Source organism: Podarcis melisellensis, assembly GCF_964234715.1.
Source record: "Podarcis melisellensis genome assembly, chromosome: 2".
NCBI lineage: Eukaryota > Metazoa > Chordata > Lepidosauria > Squamata > Lacertidae > Podarcis > Podarcis melisellensis.
In genome coordinates, this window is record NC_138529.1 from 15,983,125 (window position 1) to 16,005,904 (window position 22,780).

General features: G+C 43.6%; 1 long non-coding RNA gene across 1 annotated transcript in view; it reads left to right on the plus strand.

The window, feature by feature from the left end:
* Positions 1-2,087: 2,087 nt before the first annotated feature.
* The window catches only part of LOC309363018, an 85,166-nt gene continuing 64,473 nt past the window's right edge, over positions 2,088-22,780 (plus strand). The window contains exons 1-3 of the long non-coding RNA XR_014165160.1: positions 2,088-2,471; positions 9,927-9,995; positions 13,496-13,568. This is a non-coding gene — a long non-coding RNA (uncharacterized lncRNA). The remainder of the gene's footprint in view (positions 2,472-9,926; positions 9,996-13,495; positions 13,569-22,780) is intronic.

A 22,780-nucleotide genomic window follows, 5' to 3' on the forward strand; every position in this document is an offset into this window, starting at 1 on the left:
TCTCCAGATAGCAAGTTGATGTGCCCTCACTAAAGCTACTCCACATCATTCTACTGCACAGATGCACTCATCTGTAGCGTGTGCATGTTCTGGACTGGGATTCAGAGGTAAAAAGGGACACTTTGTACCTCCTAATCGATGCCACCTGGAAGCGTCTTTTCACCCACCCATAAGAAATGCAAAAAGAACCTTCATCCAATCCAGCATCTTTTATGGGATGTTAGCATCCATTGAATTATGGTGCTGGAGGAGACTCTTGAGAGTCCCATGGACTGCAAGAAGATCAAACCTATCCATTCTTAAGGAAATCAGCCCTGAGTGCTCACTGGAAGGACAGATTGTGAAGTTGAGGCTCCAATACTTTGGCCACCTCATGAGAAGAGAAGACTCCCTGGAAAAGACCCTGATGTTGGGAAAGATGGAGGGTACAAGGAGAAGGGGACAACAGAGGATGAGATGGTTGGATAGTGTCTTCGAAGCTACCAGCATGAGTTTGACCAAACTGCGGGAGGCAGTGGAGGACAGAGGTGCCTGGCGTGCTCTGGTCCATGGGGTCACGAAGAGTCGGACACGACTAAACGACTAAACAACAACAAGCATCCAAAATGCATATGTAAAGTGTTAATTGCAAGAGTTGTAGGACTCTGTGACACCATACACCCTGTGACAGTTATGGCAGTTGGTACAGTTATGGCAGTTGAACAGTCTTAACAGTTAGAGGCAGGTATAAACTGTTATGCTGCTGTCTGCCCCAGAGTTAGTTAGTCTGTAACTATGTGTAAGGTGTCTTAGCAATTTAGGAAACACCCACATGCATTGTATATTGAATTTGCAACTGCAAATATACGAAGTAAAAGTTATATGCTCTTTTAAACATTTTTTTAAAGTGTCTTGCGTAGTTTTTTATTGCAGGGGAAAAGAGAACCAATTAAAGGGTCAAACGACCCAGGGCTGTCTTCCGCATACTCCGCAAATGGGAACTAGAGTTTAATTCCCATAGTGGCTGACCAGATGTTTCTGGGATGTTACTCAGCAGGGCAGAAAGGCAATACCTTTTCCTATTACTCCCTCAGTAACTGGTCCTCAGATGCCACTCATTTTTTAAAAAAATAAAAATATTTTTATTTATACTTTCCATGTTTACACATTTCACTGATTTTACAATCATTTTAACATTTCAAAATCTGACTTCCTTCCCCCCTCTTTCTGCAGTTCATTAGATTTATTTTTAATACCTTCTGCATATCCAAATTAACTTAATTTGCCTATTTATTCATCTTCTTTAAATATATATTCTTATGAAACTGCAGGCTATTACAATAATCCTGCCAATGTTCTTATCTGTTTACCATTTATCTGCATTTATCAATAAACCATTTCCATTCTTTTATAAAAAGTTTTGATTTTTTATTCTTTCGGTAAGTTTTGCCATTTCTGCATATTCCATAAGTATTCTTCCTTTGCTGGGACTTCTGCTTCTTTCCATTTGGGGGCAAGTAACGTTCTTGCCGCTGTAGCCACATACATAAATAAGTTTCTATACAGCTTAGGTAGTTCTGTCCCTATAATTCCCCCCAAAAAAGCTTCCGGTCCCAGATGTCACTCATGGCCAGCATGATTAGTAGCCACTGAGAGAATTCTCCTCCATGTTTTTGGCAACACTTCATGCTACGTCAGTGACCATCGCCACATCTCGTGGCTGTGTTCCATAAGTTAGTCATCCGTCGTGTGGAAAAGCACTTCCTTTTGTCAGTTCTCTTGGCTCTCCTGCCTATCGTGGGATGATCCTGGATTCTAGCATTATGAGAAATGATGGGAGGTGAAGAAGTCTACCCCCTTTCTCCTCAGTACATGAATGTACAATCTACACTTTCATAAAAATAGAGGAAGAGGAAGAGGAAGAGGAAGAAGAAGAAGAAGAAGAAGAAGAAGAAGAAGAAGAAGAAGAGGAGTAGTAGGAGGAGGAGTAGTTTGGATTTGATATCCCGCTTTATACCCGAAGGAGTCTCAAAGCAGCTAACGTTCTCCTTTCTCTTCCTTCCCCACAACAAACACTCTGTGAGTGGGGCTGAGAGACTTCAAGAAGTGTGACTAGCCCAAGGTCACCCAGCAGCTGCATGTGGAGGAGTGGAGACGCGAACCCGGTTCACCAGATTACGAGTCTACCTCCCTTAACCACTACACCACACTAGCTCTCAAGAGAGCAGGACCCAAGGTTCAGACATCACCAAAATCTGAGGGTAAACCAATTCTGCGAGGTAGTAAGCTGCCACCACTCCTGACGTGTGTCCGCCCATCCTGAGGTCTCAGGTCAAAGTGTAGACATCCCTAAGATCCCAATGAACAACAGTTAAAGTTGCACTCTCTGCTTTCAGGGGGCGTTCAAATTACATGGCAGATGTGACCAAAGAGATTGAAGACACCGGTTTAGAATCAAGGCTTAACCCAAACAAGTCCACCAAAACCAAGAGGTAGATATTACATTATTGTAATAAACCCGTTGTCTTCTGCATTTTCCCCTGCCCCCTACCTCCCAGTTCAAAGGCCGAGAGGAAAAGTTGAGCAATGTATGCCTAAGTACACATGGGAGGCTGAAAAGCTTCCTTGATTTATGGATGCCCAGGCGACAGGTTCTTTAAAAACCCTGCTCTAAGCATTCCTGCCCTCTCAGAAAGCAGAATCACCAATCAATCTCATTTTGCCCTGGCAATCAACTGTAATTATTCATCTTCTCCAGCCAGGAAGATCACCTCTTCTTCTATTTCAGGGATTTGGTCTATGGTTCTTCAGCCACTGTTGGACTACAAATCCCATCAGCCCCAGCAAGCATGGCCAATGACCAGAGATGATGGGAGCCATAGTTTGGCACCATCTGGAGAGCCGCAGTCTCCTTAACCTTGCTGTGCACCCAAACCTAGCTTCCAACCTCAAGAACTGTGCACAGAGCACCATCTAGTGGCAAAGTCTTGTGAATGCCTCCATTTCTCAAAACTCTATTAAATCAATTTGACTTTTCTTTTTTTAAGCCAACATTTCAAAGACAAAACTTTGCTTTATTGACTTCTGTGTGCCCAGTACAGGTTAGGAACACAGGTAAAAACCTTTCTCCTGTAGAAATGACACCAAATTTGCTTGTTACTCACATTGTACACCTTTTATCACTGCAATTTAACTGGCCCTCTCTTTTTATTGTATATGCTGCGGTTTCGTAAAAAAATAAAATAAAATGCTTATGTTTATCTCCTGCCTTTTCCCCCACTAGAGAACCTAAGCCTTGCAGTGGTTCTCAACCTGTGGGTCCCCAGATGTTGTTGGACTACAACTTCCATCATCTCTGACCTCTGGCCTTGCTAGCTAGGGGTGATGGGAGTTGTAGTTCAACATCTGGGGACCCACAGGTTGTGAAAGGCTGAAAGGCATGATGCCAGAATGCATGTGGTTCCTAGGCAGTATCCCATCCAGCCACTGACCAGCTCCAGCCTCATGGGTCTTCAAACCATACTCTGTGGGGTTTTTTAAAAATAAAAAACAGAGAGATTATTTTATTTCCCATTGCTATTACCGTATTTTTCGCTCTATAAGACGCACCATACCACAAGACGCACCTAGTTTTTGGAGGAGGAAAACAAGGGGGGGGGGAAAGAAGCCAGAATAGCACGAGGGATCGCCGTGCAGTGAAAGCAGCGATCCCTCTTGCTGTTCTGGCTTCTGGGATAGCTGTGCAGCCTGCATTCGCTCCATAAGACGCACACACATTTCCCCTTACTTTTTAGGAGGGGAAAAGTGAGTCTTATAGAGCAAAAAATACGGTAACTACTGTCGGAAAGGGGCAGCACTGAAATACAAATGTTTCTTTATTTATGGCACTGATTTTAGCATTTGCATTGCCTGTTATTCCATGCTTAGGTGCTTAGCTGGATAGAACTCTTTAGATCAAATCTTCCACTCCTTATTTGAGGGTTGAGCTATAGTCTTACTGCAGAAAGCTGCCACATTAGCCTGCCCAAGGAAAAGGTGAAATACAATCGATCAGCAGCTGCTAGGAGGACCCAGAGTCATTATGGTTCTGGGAACACAAAAGGATGAAGTCAGCATTCTGGGAAAGTGCTAATGAACCAAAAAGCACAGAGAACCTTCTGAGTAATCACCAAACAAATGTAAAGAGACCTACATACTAAAGAGACATGTGCAGGATCTGCCCAAGGTGGATCTCCTGCGGAAAGGGAAGTGCATTATGGGATAAGGAGTCCTCTTCCAGAGTTTCTCATTTATTGCCTCTAATGAGAAATCAGGCTGAGTCACCTTTTCTTTTTCCTGCCAGCTTTCTTTCTGATGGGAAGTGGGCAGTTGCCCCTGGAGACTGTCCAGGATGCTACCAGTCAAGTCTTTCAGGTGGAGAGGCTGCTTTTAGCAGACACATCTCTGTGTTTGTGGTGGCGGCACAGCAAAATGGTGAGAAGGGTGGGCGAGTGTGCATTCGCACGCCTGCACACACAAGCCCTGTGTTGTGTACTGAAGTTCTCACCCTGGGCCAGCAGGGGGATACTGTAGATAGTTATGCAAATAAGGGATCGAAAGTGACATTCAGTGATTGGATAGTTTTAGAAAATTGTTACAGTTACGTTGTACTGGAGCTCTATATAAGAAGGCTGACTGAACCCTTCAGTTCAGTTCTGTTCTGGCCTGTGAATAAACAAGAGCTGTTTGAAGAATCACTGTGTTGTCTGATATGTTCACCCACAACTTAACACCCTGAACCCGAATCCCATTGCATCAAAATCCTGAAGACCGGAACATGTGAATTAAGGGTACAATCCTTTGGAGACATAGGAATAAATCTCAAACTCAGGGGGATCTGTTTCTGAATAAATATGCATTGGAGCAGGCTGCATTAAGATAACATTGTGACCCTCTCCCCCACTTTCCTAAGAATAGACCTACATTTAAAAACTACAATAGCCATCCCATGGGCTGGGCAATATCTGGTTTTCCACATCACAATATATCACCAGCTAAACATCATGATAAGGGATGCGGGTGGCGCTGTGGGTTAAACCACAGAGCCTAAGACTTGCCGATCAGATCAGAAGGTTGGCGATTCGAATCCCCATGACAGGGTGAGCTCCCGTTCCTTGGTCCCTGCTCCTGCCAACCTAGCAGTTCAAAAGCACGACAAGGTGCAAGTAGATAAATAGGTACCGCTCCGGCGGGAAGGTAAACAGCGTTTTTGTGCGCTGATCCGGTTCGCCAGAAGCGGCTTAGTCATGCTGGCCACATGACCCGGAAGCTGTACGCCGGCTCCCTCGGCCAATAAAGCGAGATGAGCGCCGCAACCCCAGAGTCGGCCACGACTGGACCTAATGGTCAGGGCTCCCTTTATCTTTACCATTAAACATCATGATATACTGTTATATCATCATGCCTGAAATAAGGATGGAACTATGTACAGTGGTACCTCCGGTTGTGAAAGGGATCTGTTCTGGAGCTCTGGATGCATCCTGAAGGGTCTGCAACCAGAGGCCCCTGTTCTGCACATGCGTGCGACGCCGTAGAGCACTTCTGCGCATGTGTGAGACGCACAGAGCGCTTCCGGGTTTGCCACGTTCGCAACCCAAAGTTTACATATCCAAAGGGATGCGTAAGCAGAGGTACGACTGTAGAGGCATTAGCTGGCTTCATGGTTTTCCCGACATCGTGATTTTGCTGGCGCTTGCTCTTGTGATTCGCTGACCCTTGCATGAGGCAGGGGAGAGATGAGCTGGCAGAGGTCACAGGGGCTGCCGGAATCGAGAGAACCATTGGCTGGCTTCACAGTTTCCCCCACATTGTGATTTTTGCATGGCACACACACACAGAATATACCTATCACATGTCTATACCTTGGAAATAGCTGTAGCTCTATGTTATTTTCACGCCAAAGGTCCGAGGCTCAATCATTGATGGTTCCAAGTACAGCTGGGAGAGACCTGGTCTGAACAAAGACATTGGATTCTTATCTCATTATACATGACAAAGCCATTTTTCACCTTCTCACCCCTTGCTTTTTCCTGTAAGACCTATTGCAGTCGTTAAGAGTTGTCAACAGGCTCATCACAGCTATCTGCCAATCACCCATTCCTACCACCCTTCTGAGTAATACCCCTCCCCACCTTCTCACTATATAGAAGGGTCTGGAAACTTCTGTTTCAGTGTATCTGAAGAAGTGTGCATGCACACGAAATCTCATACCAAGAACTAACTTAGTTGGTCTTTAAGGTGCTACTGGAAGGAATTTTTTTGTTTTGACTATGGCAGACCAACACGGCTACCTATCTGTAACACACAGAATGATTCATGATACAGTTTAAGTATAGCATAGCAATGATTTAAATAAATAAACATAAGCATAAAAATGCAAACACAACAACCAAAAGGAAAAAAAGAAAAGAAAAGACAATCTACAATCTACTCAGAATTTGAAATTTAAAGTTGCTAGATCTGTTTGGTGACTTTCCCCCATTCGGCATTCTAGGAAAATGAAAAGTGGGGTAGGGAAAAGGGCGATGAAGAGGATTAAGACTGAATTAACTGAGCAATGCCAACAGCAAAGACTTCAGTATTAGAAGAGCAGCTCACACATCTATACCTATCACATGTCTATACCTTGGAAATAGCTATAGCTCTATGGTGTTTCCACGCCGAAGTTCCGAGGCTCAATCATTGATGGTTCCAAGTACAGCTGGGAAAGGTTCCCATCTAAAATCCTGAAGAGCCTCTTCCAGTCAGTGGTGGCAATAATGAGCTAGATGGAACAATAGTCTGACCCATTATGGCAGCTTTCTCTGGACTCAGCTACATTAGTAAGGAAACTGCATTTAATCAAAAGAAATCCAACATGATTTTCCACAGTGTTTTTTTCCTTTGTTCCAGTTACAGATAGGTAGCCGTGTTGGTCTGCCATAGTCAAAACAAAAAAATCCCTTCCAGTAGCACCTTAAAGACCAACTAAGTTAGTTCTTGGTATGAGCTTTCGTGTGCATGCACACTTCTTCAGATACTGAAGTATCTTCGTATCTGAAGAAGTGTGCATACACACGAAAGCTCATACCAAGAACTAACTTAGTTGGTCTTTAAGGTGCTACTGGAAGGAATTTTTTTGTTTTTCCTTTGTTTTAACCATTTAATTTCTGACTTATTTATAGTGCCCACATCCCTGTGTGTAGATTCCCCCAGAGATTCCTATGTAGTGGAGCACTTATTTTTAACCTTAGCATCGTAGAGTTGGAAGGGACCATCAAGACCTTACAATGCAGGAATCTTTTGCCCAATGTGTGGCTCAAAGAGAGTCTCATGCTCTACCATCTGAGCTTTAAAACATATTAACACCCCGGTGTGTATAAGCAGCCCAAAGTAAAAGGTAAAGGTAAAGGTACCCCTGCCCATACGGGCCAGTCTTGACAGACTCTGGGGTTGTGCGCCCATCTCACTCAAGAGGCCAGGGGCCAGCGCTGTCCGGAGACACTTCCGGGTCACGTGGCCAGCGTGACATCGCTGCTCTGGCGAGCCAGAGCTGCACACGGAAACGCCGTTTACCTTCCCGCTAGAAAGCGGTCCCTATTTATCTACTTGCACCCGAGGGTGCTTTCGAACTGCTAGGTTGGCAGGCGCTGGGACCGAGCAACGGGAGCGCACCCCGCCGCGGGAATTCGAACCGCCGACCTTTCGATCGGCAAGCCCTAGGCGCTGAGGCTTTTACCCACAGCGCCACCCGCGTCCCTAGCCCAAAGTAGCTTACAACTAAAAAAGAGTTAGGCATAGCAATTTTTGAAAACAAATTACAATAGCACAGCAGGCACAACTGTTAAGTTGTGGGTGAACATATCAGACGACACAGCGATTCTTCAAACAGCTCTTGTTTATTCACAGGCCAGAACTGAACTGAACTGAAGGGCTTAGTCAGCCTGCTTATATAGAGCTCCAGTACAACGTAACTGTAACAATTTTCTAAAACTATCCAATCACTGAACGTCACTTTCGATCCCTTATTTGCATAACTACCTACAGTATCCCCCTGCTGGCCCAGGGTGAGAACTTCAGTACATAACAATAACCATTTTTTTAAAAAAAATGAAGGGAAAACCAAAAGATAAATCAATCATCATACAAGTCATAAGCCTGCTGAAATAAAGAAAAAGCTTTTCAGGGGTCACACCTACAAAATAAAGCAAATAAAAATGCAATCCGCTTTCCCTGGACTGAACAGCCCCTCAACTCACCAGGCTCTCAGAGGATTCTTACTTGAGTTGCAGCTTTTTGTTTGCCTTTCTGCTTATTGTGTTGAGCACGATCTTGAAATGAATGAGATTCTGAATGTCCACCTGCTGATATAAATGCCCCATGTCAATCATGAGCACCGTGCAAGAGGCCACAGGAAGAAATGACTACCCTAGACGGGGCTGTGACTTTTCTCACTACCACAATAGCAAGTTTTGTGCCTTGATATTTGCAAGCTGGTTAACCCTATGCTCCCCAATGAACAAACAGGTAAGATATGCATCTTGCGTATAATATGCAACAGCCCATGCAAACGGTTCTTTTAAAGAAAGCCTGGGAAGAAATGCATTCCCATACAGTGGTACCTCAGGTTAAATACTTAATTCATTCCGGAGGTCCGTACTTAACCTGAAAGTGTTCTGAACCTGAAGTACCACTTTAGCTAATGGGGCCACCTGCTGCTGCTGCACTGTTGGAGCGTGATTTCTGTTCTCATCCCGAAGCAAGGTTCTTAACCTGAAGCACTATTTCTGGGTTAGCGGAGTCTGTAACCTGAAGCGTATGTAACCTGAAGCGTATGTAACCCAAGGTACCACTGTACTAACAAAATGTACAATGGTCCATAATAATGGTCCTAGGTGCAATTTTCTGGCATTTTCAGTTCAAAGAATCAGGGAGCAGCTGATGGGAAAGATCTGAGCCTGAAGCCAGGGATAGCTGCTGTAATGATTTCTGGCAGGCAAGCAAGCCCACTAAGAAGTAAGGACTCTTCAGCAGTTTTATGTATGTTTATTTACAAAAAGACACACCCAGAGCACGGCTTCTCGCCTGCTCGAATTTACGATAATTGGTCTGTCTGAATTTTCGCCCCTCCCACAGCAGAAAGGATGCCAAACTCCTCCCTTTCCACTCCTGCCCTTCCGTTGCCATCTGATCTTATCCAGACACCTACAACAGGGACTGAGAGGCTGACCTCCCCCCTCCCCACTTTCACTTGACACAGACTCAGACCTCTGCTTATCTGTTGATTGCCTAGCAATGCTCTGGCTGCCTTCCAACTCTTCCTCTTCTTGAGAGCTAACAGAGTTTTCCCTGGGAAGGGGGGTTGAACTGCCCTTTTTTGACTCTGTCAGCCAGGTTTCATCTGCAGAGGCAATCTTACCTAATTCCAGGCGTACCAACTTCAATAAAATATGGGGGTGGGGGGCAGGTAAGCCCCACCCTGCATAATCAATCACATGATGTAGTGCATGCACACCATTTGAATGGCAATGCCCATCAACCTGGGGGGGGGGGCGGGGCAGCAGCGGCCCTCTCAAATATTTTATTGAGATAACTGAAGGAGTCTGTAGGAGTTGGCTCCTATGCCTAATCCATACTTTCTGAAACCGTATGAAAGCTACTATCCTTTGAAATTTGCACACCTTCCAGTTTTCCAGTGCAACTCTCCAGCCATGTACTGCAATGTGTACAAAAATGCATATACTGGGGTGAAGTGTGCCTAGAAATGCATATATTTGTCAAAATAACATACAAAATGCATTATATGGGGGGAAATGGCTTCTCAGATTTGTGTGTATTAGGGAAAATGCATACTGCATGCGTATATTAGGGTAAATCCACACTAAGCTGCTGATGAACTTTCATAAGCACTTTTTAATTTTTTTTTTAAGGGAAAGTGATGTGGAACTCTGAAGACTGGAAAAATGAAAAAGAGAAAGAAGCCAAAATTGACACATTTGGTAATTCCTACTGAAGACATCCTGTTCTCATTAAGGAGAATCTTTGGTATAAAATATGTATAACAACTGGTTTTTGGATCTAGTTCTTTAAAATATTCCTCAGTGGCTTTCTGCTATTAGATCCAACTGCTTTTAAGTGGAAGTCCGTCTCTCTGACTTGAAGAGTAGCTTCTTTTGCAAGTTTTGCAGATTTAACCCGCTGGGAATTTCTGTACAACACACAGGATAATTTGGAGATAATTTGCTGTGATTTGGGCATCACATTTTTTATTCTTTATGATGCAGATGCATATCATGTAGTGCCTTTCAATTTTTTTAAAAAAACACCATCAGATTATGCAAATGTTAAGTTTTATTTGTTTTTATTTTCCCTGTACAGTGGCAGTTTGGGTTGACAGTCACATTTACTGCTCTAAATTGTCATAGCAGGTTGACTCCACAATAAAGTTTTGTTTGACTAATAAACATAGCAAGCACCTCAGAGAGAAGCTCATCATGTGCCTGGGCAACTGGAACACAAACATATGTGGGACACTAATAGTGCTTTTTTTTCTAAAAAAAAATATGTTTAGGGGTACTCTCATTTTCCTACTCATATTGAAATACTGCCCCTCAATGAGGCTAAACTTAGATTCACAAAATGTTTAGGGGTATGCATACCCCTGCGTCCCCCCCCCCCAAAAAAAAATCACTGGACACTAATAATTTCAAACAACACAGTTTAGAACCAAACGCAGAGCACGCTCTGGTGTGCTCCAACTATCTTTTCTGAATTTTATTCTGTTTCTCTATTCCTTGAGACACATTGCCATCTAGTGGCAATCACTGGTTGTTGTTTTTTTGCCCAATAGTGAGAGAGAGTAGGCAAGTAAATATTTGAATTTCCATGGCAAAACTAACCACTTCTCCATCACTATGAGGGGTCCTTGCTGTCACAATTTATAGTGTGGGCTGATGCTACAATCATCATATGTTACAAAGAAGTAAGCCTCATTGAATTCTATGGATTTCCTGCCTTATAAGGTTGTACACCTCCTGCCAACCTAGCAGTTCGAAAGCACGTCAAAGTGCAACAAGAGAAATAGGTACCACTCTGGCGGGAAGGTAAACGGTGTTTCTGTGCGCTGCTCTGGTTCGCTAGAAGTGGCTTAGCCATGCTGGCCACATGACCCGGAAGCTGTACGCCGGCTCCCTCGGCCAATAAAGTGAGATGAGTGCCACAACCCCAGAGTCGGTCACAACTGGACCTAATGGTCAGGGGTCCCTTTACCTTTACCTTTAAGGTTGTACACAGGATTGCAGATTGAGGTGCTTAGTCTTAAGGTGCCACGCAAGACTGTTAACAAAGGCCCCATGAATTTGGGGAAAGATTATTTTCATCCCACAGCTTTCCCTTTGTGTCTTGTTTGCAGAATGTGGAATAAGGTGAAGGAATCTATCTCCTGTCTGACTGTCCCCAATTCTGATGGGAGGTGTGAATTGCAGGATAAAATTGGTGGACAAGGGAATTATTTGTTTGTTTGTTTGTATTATTATTATTTATTGTTATTATTATTATTGTTATTATTATTATTATTATTATTAACATTATTTCTTGCCTGCTCTTCACTGAATATTTTCAGTCTCAGAGCGGGGATGGTAAAGGTAAAGGCACCCCTGACCGTTAGGTCCAGTCACGGACAACTCTGGGGTTGCGCGCTCATCTTGCGCAGGGAACCGGTGTTTGTCCACAGACAGCTTCTGGGTCATTTGGCCAGCATGACTAAGCTGCATCTGGCAAACCAGAGCAGCGCATGGAAACGCTGTTTACCTTCCTGCCGGAGCGGTACCTATTTATCTACTTGCATTTTGACGTGCTTTCGAACTGCTAGGTGGGCAGGAGCTGGGACCGAACAATGGGAGCTCACCCTGTCACAGGGATTTGAACCGCTGACCTTCTGATTGGCAAGCTCTAGGCTCTGTGGTTCATACCACAACGCCACCCGCGTCCCCAGAGCAGGGAACAAAATAATAAAAATAAGCAGGGGGGGGGGGACAGTATAAAACAGTGACAAAATCCTATAAACAGGTCCAGGAAACAACGAAGTGACAGCTCTGTCATAAAGTAAACAAGCAAATCTAGAATGTAAAAAAATATTTTAAAAATCAAGATTTTCCCATTTAAGGAAACACTTAGGTAGAAACCAACGTAAGACATTCACACAGATGAAACCACCAATGGCCTTAGCAACCGTTCCCACCCTGGTTCTCCCTTAAGGCAGCCCACTCACTTGCTGTCAGGGACTGGCAGGGCTGTGATAAGTGTGTGCTGGAGGCAAGAGGGCTAGAGACTGACTTGAAAGCCAGAACCAGCAATTTGTGGGCTTCAGTGCCACCCCAGAGGCAGGAGCCAGGGCAAGAGGAGAGGTCAGAGCTGTCAGGAATGGGGGCACAGGACATGTCAGAGAAGCTGGAAGAGACTGATCAGGTCAGAGGAGGGTTGGGAGAAGCTAATGGGGGGGGGAGCTCCCAAGGCAATCTGCCATTGCCTTTCAATTCTGCTCTACAGCGCCATCTGCTGTCACATTTTTATAGCACATTTTAACGTTATAAATTGACCTGTGTAGCTGAGTCTTGGGTTGCCCCAGCCATAACGAAATATTAAACATTAAAAATAACTTCTCTATACAGCCTTCAGATGTCTTCTAAAGGTTGTATAGTTACATACCTTGTTGGCTTGTGAGTTGCTCAACTCCATGCCCTCCAACATTTATCCGATGAAAATAGGGACGTCCTAAGGAAAAGCAGGACATTCCGGGATCGAATAAGAAGCCGGGATGACTTCTGTAAATCCGGTACTGTCCCTGGAAAAATAGAGACACTTGGAGGCTCTGTTCTTTCCCCTTTTCCTCTATTGGTTTTGAAGCACCTGGAGAGGGAGGGGAAAACCACAGGGGTCACTGTGGTTGTTTCTGTTGGACACAAATACAGGTGATTTCAAAAGGAACATAGGAAGCTGCCTGATACCTGATCAGCCCATTGTTCCAACTAGCTCAATCTCAGCACGGACTGGCAATGTTTCTTCGTGGTATCAGTCAGGGAGACTTTCCCAGTCCTGCCAGGAGATATCAGGAATTGAACTTGAGGCATTCTTCCTGCAAATTGGAACCAGGACCATACAGCAAAAGGCTTTGCAGATGGCAAGGAAGCACTGTCAACAAGAAGGCTCAAGTCAAATTGCAACAATCGCCATTTGACAGGCATGTGAGAGAACCGAGCCAGAAATTACAAATCTGGCACAAGCCATAAAAATATATAATAATGATGTCAATATGTAGAAACTGGAAAGACCGTAGATGGAAGCTCATTAGCCTCCCTCAATCCATCAGGTTAATGAAGAACATGGTCCATAAAATATGCACTTGCATACTGCTATAAAACACAACCCTCCGATGTTTCCAGCTAATAGAATTATTTTTCACAATGCAAATTAATTGCTGTAATTCTTCATCTGTCTCTAGAAACAGGCCAACGAGTTGTTATGGATTAGTAAGCAAACCCGTTTGAGTTCAGTCCTTTCGAAAGCATCCCTCGGTAAGTCCACCTCTCTCCTTTCCACTGACGGCTATCAATCCTGGTGGGGTTCTTGACTCAACTCTGTCAAGGAGTATTCCTGTGGAAACTGCACATGACGTCTTTGTAGGAGTGCAAATATCCAGAGTGTGGGGTCAGGTGGGATTACTATGAGGAATTATAAAATATTCATCAAGCCATTGTGTCCACGATGAATGCATTGTGTTGACTGGGTTTGAGACATTGACAATAATTTATTATCAGATCCCACAACCCTCTGCATCTCTGGCCATTTCCTCTACTGTCCATTTCTCTTGCCTGACAAGTCAAGTACTGTACTGCAGGCAGGCATGCTGGGTCATCAAAGACAATGGGCAGTTTCCTTGTTGTAGCTTTTCTGATATGTTAATCTTAGGATGTTAATCTTAGGGCCAGGAAACAGGTCTCACATAAAATATTGTTGTTAAAGGTGATGATCGCTGTCCTCCTGGCCATCCTTCTTATCATGTGTATTGATTGTTTATGACCTCCGGGGTTGCTGAATGCACTCTTTTGTAGTTTTTATTCACTTACCCCAAAAGTATGCATGCTTAACTAGTGATTGTAGTTTAACTTTGTCCCCACGTGGGGTTTGTTGAAATGCTCAGAAGAAATCTGATTGGTTCTTAGAACACTCTGTAAAAAGTTCTTTTGTGAATAAAACGACCTGGGCTGAGGGGTGGAGGGACGCAGAGATTATTATATGCACCCTTCCCAGAGTTTTGCTGGTTCAAGCCTCTGTGTGTATTCTTATTAATCAGAGTTCAATCCTTACTTTACTTTGGGAACGCCTCACGTCTTATTCAGAGCCACCCCTCTGGCTCCTGAGAAAATATGCTGCCCGTATGTTTCTGAGAGAGTACAGTAACTTGCTCTGTGGCTGCATCCACACCATACATTTAAAACATATAGCATCCTGGGAACTCTAGATTACCCTGTAGCAAGGTTTTTAGCGGGGAGGAATTAGAATTAGAATTATTTGATTATTGATGTAAACCCCCAAAATGTATTTTCTATAGTTACGTTTCCACCTCTATCTTTAGTACATTTTATTTTATTTTATTGCTATGGCTAGTGGCTGATGCAAATAAAGATTCTTCTTCTCTAGCTTACACCCAAAGCTACAATTTCCGGCACCCTTGACAAACTATACTTCCCAGTTTTTTTTTTGGGGGGGGAGTCCTGCACTTTAAATATGCTTTAAGTGTATGGTGTGTACACAATTCCTTCTTGTCAGCAGAGATCTTTCAGGAAGACCCACCTTAATGTCTTGCCACTGGGACTGTACGCTTGGTGATACAGTGGATTCCTGGCTCGGGAAAGCCCTCCTGCCTAAATTTCAGTGGACATCCACACTGCTGGCCTTCAGCTGAAAAAACATAAAATCTGGCTGTTTTGTTCAGGTCTTTTATATATATATATATACTTTTCAGGTTTATACACTTCACTAATTTTACCATCATTTTAACATTTATTTTTAATACCTTCTGCATATCGAAATTAACTTAATTTGCCCATTTATTCATCTTCTTTAAATATACACTCTTATCAAACTGCAGCCTATTACAATAATCCTCCCAATGTTCTTATCTGTTTACAATCTATCTGTAAAGATTCAATGAACCATTTCCATTCTTTTATTTTAAAAAATTGTCATCTTGATTTCTTATTCTTTTGGTAAGTTTCGCCATTTCTGCATATTCCATAAGTTTTTGTATTCATTCTTTCTTTCCTGGGACTTCTGCTTCTTCCCATTGTTTTGTTAGGCCTTTGGGTGCCCTTTGCAGCTGTCATTTGATACTACGACTGTTAACGTCTTGCCACCTGTCCTGTATAACACAGGACAACGTCCTGTTTTGATACAGTTTTGCCTTGTAATGATCTCTCCCAGCTATTGACAAAAAGAAGAGGAGAAGCAGAGGAATTGTTCCTCGAGAAGAAAGGAGGTCTTCAGTCCTTGTGAGGAAAAAAAAGCTGAACCAGACACCAGGAATATGTTCACCAGGCATCTGATGTTGGGATAAAAGAGTCAGGCATATGTGAGTTCTCTGGTGCTTTGTGTACATTTGCAGGATTAGGTACTTTGGTCTATACAGTATACAGTTATAATCCCAAGCGGAGCCATTCTGGTTATCTGAATCTGAATTCAGAATAGGAAGAGGCTATTCTGCGAAACCTGTAACCCTCCTGGTGTTGCTGGAGAACACAGCTAGCCAACATGGTCCCTGGTGTGTGTTATTATTTGTTAAGTTGTGGGTGAACATATCAGATGACACAGCGATTCTCCAAACAGCTCTTGTTTATTCACAGGTCAGAACTGAACTGAACTGAACTGAACTGAAAGGTTCAGCAAGCCTGCTTATATAGAGCTCCAGTACAATGTAACTGTAACAACTTTCTGTAACTATCCAATCACTGAAAGTCACTTTCGATCCCTTATTTGCATATGTGGACCTGAACTATCTACAGTATCCCCCTGCTGGCCCAGGGTGAGAACTTCAATACATAACATTATTATTATTATTAGAATTTATATACCGTCCTATACCTGGAGGTCTCAGGGTGGTTCACAGATGGGAGGGTTGCCAAGAGGAAGGTACTGATGTACAGTGCCCACAGCCAGAACTGTCTTTCAAAACATAAGGAAGTTTCTAGCTCTCCTTGAAAGAGAGGTAAGAAGCAAAATGTTCTGGTATCATCTAAGCAATTTCTGTGAGATGAACTAACCTGGCTGCTTCCACCTTTCAGTGTTTTGAGCAGGGAGTCAGAGCTGTGATTGACAAGTGAGTTGTTTAGAAATCAAAATATAGGAATCCCTGGGCTCCTAAAGAGCTGCTGTTTCCCCCTCCTATTTAGCGAACATTTCTTTCCTGCTACTGTCTCACTTTTCTAGTCCAGGGAGTCCCCGTGGATTCACCTTCCTTTTCCCCCTAGCAACCAGGATGCATCTTTCTGGTGGTGGGTTTGTCAGAGATCAGGTACTCCCTAGAAGTTATTTTCTGCAAATGCTGCTACACAATAAGTGCAGGTGGAACCTAATGAATCCTCAGTCTCCCAAATGGCAAGTGCAAATGGTGAAAACTTTGCAAAGTGGATTAGGCAGGTCTCCTGCAAGAGCTAAAGATCAGGCACGTGCAAAGAATTCACTGCATAGTTAACTTAATGTACAATGGTATATAGCACATGTCTGCCTCATTTGTGTTTAATGAGGCTTACTCCCAGGTAGGAGGGTACAGGATTTTGTAAAGGGGTGGCTTTGTGGGGAAAGCAGGGTTCTTCTGCCACAACTGGGTATTCCAAGGAGAAATTCAACAGGTTCAGTCTTTTCTAGTATGGAAACAGAATCACAGGGAATGCTTTATCCTTCTCATTCTATCTGTCAGACATTTTATTATGTTTGTGGCCACTGATTAATTTTGTGGACCCTCCAAACTTCCTGCAATAGAGGACACACATTTGCGTACGGCGCAAAATATATGCGAAGCTTATGCAAATCTGTCTCCTCCTTTGCAGGTGGATTTGGAGGGCCCAATCCACAGGCAGAGCCCAGGCACCAGAAAATTCCTGGCCACAGGTTGCCCATCTCTGCAGCGCTCCTGAAAGCCATTCAAACCTATTTAGAAATACTGGCTTAACAATCTTAGGCCTTTCATCAGTTCAGTGTTTTTGCAAGTCGGCAACAATTGCTGTGCAAATGACGTGTGAAACATTGTCGAAAATGGAGAGCACATTAGAATGGGGGCTCAATATTAATCTCGCAGACAGTGGCAAAGGATTTGAACTGTAAACTGAGCTGGGAGCTGAGGCAGATGATTCTATTTAAAGGCTTTAGTTTTCCTTGTTTCTCCTTTCTTCCTCATTTGCAGTGACATTTCTAATTGCACTATTTGCTCTCAACTTGTCTGATGTATCTTATTATATGCTTTAATGATTTTTATACCCCAAATTGTTAACTCCCGTAGAATAATATCAGCAATATTTTACTCCCAAGAACATTACCCATGGCTGCTTAGTCGCGAGTGGAAATCTTGCATTTAAAAAAGATTAATTCACTTGGGGACATTAACGGCATCTGCCGTTAGAATAATTTAAGTCATGTAATGCTATGAGTATAGTTTTTGTGATGAGTAGGGATGAGAATCACAGAATCATAGAATTGCAAAGTCATCTAGTCCTTAAAAACCTCCAGTAGAGTCCAAAGGACCTTGCTGGACGCCCAGTGAAGATGATTCCAGACCTGGGTGGGAGGCTGTTCATGCAATGATCCTGTGGATAGCTCAGTTGGTAGAGCATGAAACTCTTAATCTCAGGGTTGGGGGTTTGAGCCCCATGTTAGGCAAAAATTTCCTGCGTTGTAGGGGGGCGGACTAGATGACCCTCGTGGTCTCTTCCAACTCTATGATTCTATGCAACTCCTGTGCAATGTCTAGCTCAGCCCTCATGTCTTTCCATAGCCTGCCGCCAGACAGTCTTTTAGCTGGATTTCCCAAGGAATTGAACTTGGGACCCTTCAAGGGATGTGGATGATGCTGTGGTCTAAACCACTGAGCCTCTTGGGCTTGCTGATCAGAAGGTTGGTGGTTTGAATCCCTGTAACGGAGTGAGCTGCCGTTGCTCTGTCCCAGCTCCTGCCAACCTAGCAGTTCGAAAGCACGCCAGTGCAAGTAGATAAATAGGTACCGCTGCAGCAGGAAGGTAAACAGCATTTCCGTGCACTCTGGCTTCCATCACGGTGTTCCATTGCATCAGAAGTGGTTTAGTCATGCTGGCCACATGACCACAAGCTATCTGTTGGGCAAACACCGGCTCCCTTGGCCTGAAAGCGAGATGAGCGCCACAGCCCCATAGTCGCCTTGGACTGGACTTGACCATCCAATGGTCCTTTACTTTTTTACATACCTCATACCCCAAGAGCGGTATAGCAAATCTCCTGTGTTCTCTGCCCGTTAAACTGCACAACTTGGAGTGGATTGGCAGAGGAGGCTTGTTTGCCCTGTTCAAGAGGCATCTGAGTGCTCTGCAAACAACTCATCAGGCTGCCTTGTTCATTTCAGTGGAAGGAGCTAATCTGTGTGCACGTGGATTTGGACAACAGGATGTTCTCCCTCCGTGTGTTTGTGTGTGTGAAAGAGAGAGAGAGAGAATCACAGCTTTGAATCACATCCACACCATATACAGTGGTACCTCTACTTACGGATGCGATCTGTTCTGGGGTGCCATTCGCATCACGAAAGGTCTGTAAGTAGAACGCCGTTTCTGCACATGCGCGTGATGCAATAGAGCGCTTCTGAGCATGCACGAAGCACACAGAATGCTTCTGCGCATGCGGCGACACCTGGAAGTATACACTTCCAGGTTTGCCACGTTCGCAACCCGAAAATCCACAACATGAACCTAACGCAACTAGAGGTATGACTGTATAGCATATATAATATAGCATGTGGCTTCCCCCCCAAAGAATCCTGGGAGCTGTAGTTCACCAAGGATGCTGGGAATTGTAGCTCTGTGAGGGGTGAGCTCAGTGCTTTTTTTCTTGGGGGGACACAGGGGGACATACTCCTAAACATTTTGTGAATCCCAATTTGAACTATAAAACCACTATGGTGATTTTCTTGAGTCAAAATGAGAGTACCCCTAAACATATTTTTTTAGAAAAAAAGCACTGCGTGAACTACATTTCCTAGGATTCTTTTGGGGGAAGCCATGGCTGTTGATGTGTTTTTAATGTGGGTTAAACGTATGTGGGCCTACATCTTTATTTCTCAAGTGACTGCAGGCTTCCAGTGACTGCCCAGCACCCAAAGCCTGCATATTGTGGGGTCATTTGACAGAGAAGCATTGTTCAATTGTCAGTGCCATTGACAGTTTGTAATCTGCGCAGTCCCCTAAAGGGAGGCTTTTCTGTTATCTTGTTGAAGCCATGCCTAGTACTTTCTCTGGTTTATTGTTTTGCCGTTGCCTATAGATATGCCAGTTTCCTTTCTAGCTCAGTTGCCAAATGACTATGCCACAATTGGTGAATGTCTATTCTGAAAACGAAAAAGGAATTGGAACAAGAAAAATAGAGTAGCATATTATTGTCTACATCATCGTTTTCACAGCCTCTGAACTCTTGTTTGTGCTTTTATTGTCCCTTTATGTGCCTATCTTCAAGGATGTATCATTGATCTTTTGAAGAGGGGAAACCCCATTTGGAATTCTGTTATCATTCCTTTATTGTGCTTTCAGGTACCAACTAGGGATCTTCAATGGTCCTTGTTTCCTGAGCACTGGGAAGGGGTGATTTGATTCAGTTTGCATTTAAAGGCAAACTCACCAAATTTTCCCTTTCCGGAACAATATGCAAACCAAAGCACAGCCAGCCTGTGAAATTTGCACTTCCCCGTATTCTGCAATGCCGTTCTCCAGCCATGCAAGGTATGCAGAAATACACATATTAGGGTAAAGTGTTCAGAACAATATATATATTAATAAAATAACACAAAAATGTATTAATGCAAAAATGCATAAAAATTGCTTTGCAAATTTAGTTTATTAAGCAAAAATTGCATACAAAAATGTGTCTATTAGGAGAAATTTGCCGTAAGACGCTGACAGATTTCCATCAGGACTTATTTATTTATATTTTAAATAAATTGATGTGAAAAACTAGAGAACTGATCTTAAGAGTGGTGAGAGCCAGTGTGGTGTGGTGGTTAAGAGTGGTAGTCTCGTAATCTGGTGAATTGGGTTTGCGTCTCCACTCCTCCACATGCAGCTGCTGGGTGGCCTTGGGCCAGTCACACTTCTTTGAAGTCTCTCAGCCCCACTGACCTCACAGAGTGTTTGTTGTGGGGGAGGAAGGAAAAGGAGAATGTTAGCTGCTTGGAGACTTCTTCTGGTAGTGATTAAGCGGGATATCAAATCCAAGCTCCTCTTCTTCTTCTTCTTCTTCTTCTTCTTCTTCTTCTTCTTCTTCTTGGAAAATACGAGAAACCGAGATGGACAAAAACTAACATAGATATACCTCTCCTTACTGGGAAGCCAAAGGCATTTTTTTATGGCAGGCTTCACCAACCTGCTGCTCTCCAAATGCTATGGGCTACAACTCTAGCCAACATACCTGTACTGCCTGAGGGCTGATGGGAGCTGTAGTTCAAAAGTTGGCACTTGTGGCACATTGCTTTGCATGGGACAGGCCTCCCAATGGGCATTCTTACCCACATTCCACAGGTTAATAGCTTTTAGTGCACAACTAGAGCTGGATCGAGGTCTCTTGTGTAATCTGGATCCACCTACCCCACAAAAGGCTACCTCAATCCATCCAGGGGTATTCAAGAGGCAAAAATGGAGCCTTTTGGTAAATATGCTTCATTGTTCCAGTCCTGTCTTTAGAATAGTAAATACATAACAGATAATAAAGGGAAGAGGGGAAGATGCTTCTGCTGTAATTAAGTCTGGCAGAGTCTGGCTAAAATCACAAAGGGAATTCTAACTCTTCTGGATACAGAACTTATTTTATTCACACTTCCTAGCTTTTATGGGGGGAAGGCACTATTATGATTAAATCAGCACCATAGAGTTTGGCTATCTGTCTGCCTTACCTTTTTTTTTAATGCAACCAGTGCTTTTTTCTCTAAAAAAATATTTAGGGGTACTCTCATTTTCCTACTCATATTGAAATACAGCTCCTCAATGAGGCCAAACCTATATTCAGAAAACGTTTAGGGGTATGTGCACTCCCACGTACCCCAGAAAAAAGCACTGAAAGCAACAATAACAAAACTAGGAATGTTTCCAGGCTTTGGCCTCTATGTTTTGCGGTTCCCAGAATTAAGAAGATGAAGGAGTGTCTCCACCCCATTGTTCAGCCCTGACACTGAGGTCCAGCTCCGATGGCCTTCTGGCAGTTCCCTCATTGTGAGAACTGAAGCTATAGTGAACCAGGCAAAGGGCCTTCTCCGTAGTGGCACCCGCCCTGTGGAACGCCCTCTCATCAGATGGAACAGAAAAACACCAGACAGTTCGATGTAGGGTCAGTCCCCTTAGTAACAGTATGATGCAGCTCCACAGCTTAGCAGTTGCATACAGTTTTCATATATAGTGGTACCTCGGGTTACAAACGCTTCAGGTTACATACGCTTCAGGTTACAGACTCCCCTGATCCAAAAATAGTACCTCGGGTTAAGAACTTTGCTTCAGGATGAGAACAGAAATTGGGCTCTGGTGGCACAGCGGCAGTGGGAGGCCCCATTAGCTAAAGTGGTGCTTCAGGTTAAGAACAGTTTCAGATTAAGAATGGACCTCCGGAACGAATTAAGTACTTAACCCGAGGTACCACTGTATAGTCTTTCAATACAGTCTCCTTGCAGTGTCCTAACACAAACTAGGCTCTGGCCAACAGCAAACTTGCTTCAAACACACTGAGGTCCAGCTCCAAGGGCCTTCTGGTGGTTCCCTCACTGCGAGAAGTGAGGTTACATGGAACCAGGCAGAGGGCCTTCTCAGTATTGGCGCCCGCCTGTGGAACACCCTCCCATCAAATGTCAAGGAAATAAACAACTACCTGACTTTTAGAAGACATCTGAAGGCAGCCCTGTTTAGGGAAGTTTTTAATGTTTGAAGTTTTATTCTGTGTTTAGTGTTCTGTTGGGAGCTGTTTAGAGTGGCGGGGGAAACCCAGCCAGATGGGCGGGGCATAAATAATAAATTATTATTATTGTTGTTGTTGTTGTCCTATGTAGCAAACTAAATTGGAATACTGATAATGACATCGCACATGCCCTGAAAATAGGACGATTCTCCAGAGACAGGGTTGTAAACAACGAAGGCTTACGCCTACTTGAATTATGTAACAACTTAAATTTACAGATTGTGAATGGTTCAACAAAAGGCGATAGAAGTGGGGAGTTTACATACTTCTCCCCCCGAGGATGCAGTGTCATCGACTATATTCTTGTCCCTTATAATATCATAAATTCGATCATGGACCTCAAAATTGGAACGCGCACCGAAAGCGACCATCAGCCATTATCGTTGTCTATTAACTTAAAGGACGAAACCAAAATAACTAAGCACAATATCATAGAACCTTCTCAATACAAACAAATGACCCAATTAAAATGGTCCCAGGAAATGAGTGCAGCAGTGGGGCAAAAACTTACAGCCAATCTGAGAAAACAAGTACTATCCAACTTAAAGACCACCAATTTCTA